This window comes from Aethalodelphis obliquidens, unplaced genomic scaffold (assembly GCF_003676395.1).
Source record: "Aethalodelphis obliquidens isolate GAN/ISIS:26980383/991018 unplaced genomic scaffold, ASM367639v1 scaffold19, whole genome shotgun sequence".
Lineage (NCBI taxonomy): Eukaryota > Metazoa > Chordata > Mammalia > Artiodactyla > Delphinidae > Aethalodelphis > Aethalodelphis obliquidens.
Genome location: NW_020837963.1, coordinates 18,787,603 through 18,791,713, shown reverse-complemented (window position 1 = coordinate 18,791,713; position 4,111 = coordinate 18,787,603). Strand labels below are relative to the sequence as shown.

Sequence of the window (4,111 nt, the reverse complement as noted above, 5' to 3'; positions counted from 1 at the left end):
AATTCTAAAATTAAAATTTGTATTCACCTCTCCCCTTACTAATCTTATATTTATCAGTATTCTAACTAAGCAGAGCATGTAATTCCACATTTGTCTCAGGAGTTACTCCAAGCACTAGATATGATTGGATTTTCTGGTGATGAAATGTTCACACTTCATGAGGAACAAAGAAGTTCACCATGAGGCCTATCTTCCCTTCTCCTTCTAAGTACTTTCATTTCTCATGGTTACCTCCATACTGGGTAACGGTGGCACCATGGGAGACACGATAATCCATGTATTCTTGTAATACATACAGAGTTTTATTAAGAATTCCTGGAAAGGGCGACATTATGTTATATACTGTCAGAATACTTTAAAAAAATACCAGTCATTTACTTTTTAAACAAGAGAATCTGATTGAATTAAATGTGGGTTAAACTCAATGGACTCTTTAAATTGAACCTTAGTGATTTTCTCATTTATACAAGAGTATCAAAATCCAAGGTCTTAACATCATGATAAATTGGCTAGAAACTCATCTTACTAAGAATGCATAAGACCCTGAAAAGGTTGGCCTGTGACACCTGAAACATGTTCACAGCTGATTTATGCCAGAACAGAAGCTATGAAGAACTCTGAAGGATAGTCATCAGCTGTTAAGTGTTCTCATTTCCAGGTAAGTATACTTTTCCATTATGTGCTGCACTTACCAGGTAACATCAGTCTTGTTTGGACAGTCTTTTCTTCATCTTCCTTATTTCTTTATGTTAAGCTGATCAACAAATTTATATAAGCACCCACAGATAACTGTTCTTTATTAGAACACTCATCATATTTAGGCCACTTCCTGAAGACATGTAGAGCAAATCTTAATGCTTTCACTGAGATATTTCCAATATAAATTGTAAAGGAGATCATTTTTTTCCTACATAGGAAATTACTTAGTATCATCAACAGTATGTATAGATGACATTATACATCAACTATACCTCAATTTAAAAATTTGAAACAAAACAGTATGTATGTTCTCAGATTTTCATAAGAGATAAGTAAAGTCCCTTTACTCACCTGTTTCCTAACAATGACCCTGGACATTTCAGCTTACGTCTTGAGGTACATATTCTTTTGGGTCTCCTCAATCTTATTCTCATATTTGGAATCTGGTAACAGAAAATAAAACAGGAAATTTATTTTATTTTATTATTATTATTTTTGGCCACACCACATGGCTTGCAGGATCTTAGTTCCCTGATCAGGGATCAAACCTAGGCCTGCAGCAGTGAAAGCATGGAGTGTTAACTACTGGACTGCCAGGGAATTCCCAGGACATTTTTTTTTAAAAAACTGATTTAATCTTTGGTTTAATAACTCCAATGTTCTAGTAATGAAATGGAGAATACCCACTTATATACTAACTCACACATTCCTTCTCAATAGGGAAAATGTACTTGTCTAAAAAGGAACATACTAGTTCATTATTTGTGTTAATAATGGAAACAGTAGAACATGTCTGAGAATATCTTTTCAACAGCTGCACTAGGGATGGAAATCCGATTTAAGCTTTAGAATCTCAAACATCTGAACTGACACTATTGAAAAGCAGAAAAGCAAACAATGCTGACAGAAAATATTCTACATTCTCTCTTGTGGCTTTTATAACCTTTGAAAGGAAACTGGTGCCCACTGAAACTACCGATTTATACTAAAGGAGTATTGGTGCCTTGTGTCTTCTCCCCTGTTGAAAAAGTTCTCAGTAAATGCTTTGACTCCCTCACGACGCTGATGGGACTTTTTTCTCCAGCATGGTTTTTCCTATGTCTGCAAAGATTCGAGTTCTGACCAATGGCTTTCCTACATTCATGACATTTGAAGGGTTTCTCCCCAGTGTGGATTCTTCGATGCTGAATCAGGATTGCACTTCGGCTGAAAGCCTTTGCACACACATCACATGTATAAGGTTTCTCTCCACTGTGGATTCTCTGTCGATTAAGGGCTGAGCTCTGACTAAAGGCTTTCCCACATTCATCACACTTTTTTTTTTCGAGGATGGTTTCCCTGTCTTCTTTCAAACTTTCTATCTTGTTCACAAGTTCCTCTAAATGTGAAACTCTGGGAAGCATTCATTTGAAGAGTATTAGAAACTTTGTAATGCAGTTCTTTGCCTGAAGAAGTCTTTTGCCTTGCAGCTGATTTCACATTTATAGTTCTGGCGTCTCTAACATTTAGTCTTAAGGTGTGAAGCTACTTCGATGCCCGCTGCAGTTGTTTTTTTTTTGGGCTTAAGCTGGTTACGTGGTGTCTCCTAAGTGATTTCACAAGTTGGTAGCTTCTTTGCAAGCATGTCCTCATTTTGTCCAAAAAAGACCTGTTCAGCTGCCCTGTCATGCCCTTTCTCCAGCTCCTCCAGCATCACCATGGCTTCCTCTCCACTCTCTGGTCGGTTCTCTTGAAACCAGGCCTGCAGCTCCTCAGGCAACATGGCCAGGAACTGCTCTAGCACCAGCAGCTCCAGGATCTGCTCTTTGCTGTGCACCTCTGGCCTCAGCCACTGACAGCAAAGCTCATGGAGCCGGCTCAGGGCTGCCTGGGGCCCAGGTGACTCCTGGTAGTCAAACTGCCTTAACCGCTGGCGGTAGGTCTCAGCTGTAGTAGCTGCTCCAGTGGCAGCTGGAGACCCTATTAGGGGCCTGCCCTCCCTCTTCCACCTTCATTACCAGAATGCAGTCAGGGCCCCCTGAAATTTGTGGAAGGAGTTTTGATGTCTCTCTCAATTTTTCAGACATTTGGACTGGGAATAGCTCAGGACTGCTAGGCTTTAATCTTCAAGAAGGTGAAACTCTCCTTATGGACATTCCTCCAGCCTAGGAAGGATGACCCCACATTTTGGGGGAGAAGCCAGGGAAGCCAGGGAATATTTTCTTAATGTTACCTCCTATTCACAGCTTAAAACATGAATCAAAAAATCTTACTCTCCTAAAACTATCCAGAGCTATTCAAAATTATTATGAAAGTGAAGTTTATTTTAAATTAATTTTCCTTACCTTTTTATAGCAGCAGAATTTCAAAGACAATTTGCATTACACATTTCAAAATCAAGACATTTTAAGATATCTACTTACTTAGGATGTTTTACATATGAAATTTTGGCAAAAGAGATGGTGGTTAAATGTGTTCAACTCATTTATCCTATGATTTCTTGGAAAGAAGTGACCACAACACTCACAAATTAGTGAGAATTAGGCAGTTTGGCCTAAATCTACACCTGGTACAAAACTGAAAAGCATATACATCTGTGTTTATTTAGGATAAGAAAATTATTATTTTAGATGTTCAATTAAATAAAATTTTTATAACAACTGTGAATACTTCACAAGAATTAAATTTCCTCACTTAATAATTTAAAATATTACACTTGCAATTCTACTTTTGTAACTCCTATTAATCATTAATAATCCATTTAATAAAATATTCTTAATGTTCATCTCAGAAAATTTAAATAGGGCCCATAAACAAGTAGGATAAGAGATAGGAAAATGCATATAAGTTCCCAAGGATAGAATTAAGAACTGTAGCACTTTTAATTAGCATTTGCCTTTTTAGAAATAAGAGAAACATATACTAATGTGTTTCTCACAGGCCTGATCTTTCTTGGTCTATGAAAACCTATCACACTAATAATTCAGTAAAACATTTGTCTGTGTACATTTATATCTTCCCATTAGCTAAAGGAATGACAGGTGAAGATGTCAGTTAAAAGACTTTTATTACTGTAATTAGAATTAATTTTCAGCAATGAAACATTGTACACTCACTAATGTAATTCTATATTGATTTTAGCTATTAGACTTGTTTCTTCTATTACAAGGATTATTTTAACTGTGTTCGGATGAATATACCTAATCCAGGGTAACTAGGGTCTCCCAAAATAAATACCAGCAGATTACAAGGCAAAGGTAATATTTTAAATTGAATTTATGTAATGGCACTTAACATTTTCTTTATATAATACTTTACCCATGTGCATTCGTTTAAAATTCCTACCATAAATTCTAAAATTACAAATTAGCTTTAAGATTAAAAGGCAGAGATAGAAAATATTTTGCCTAATACAAATTATGGGACAGGAATA

At 36.4% G+C, this 4,111-nt stretch overlaps 1 pseudogene; it reads right to left on the bottom strand.

The window, feature by feature from the left end:
- Positions 1 to 1,046: 1,046 nt before the first annotated feature.
- Positions 1,047 to 2,765, bottom strand: LOC113626890 (zinc finger protein 396-like; annotated as a pseudogene).
- Between the last annotated feature and the right edge of the window lie 1,346 nt (positions 2,766 to 4,111).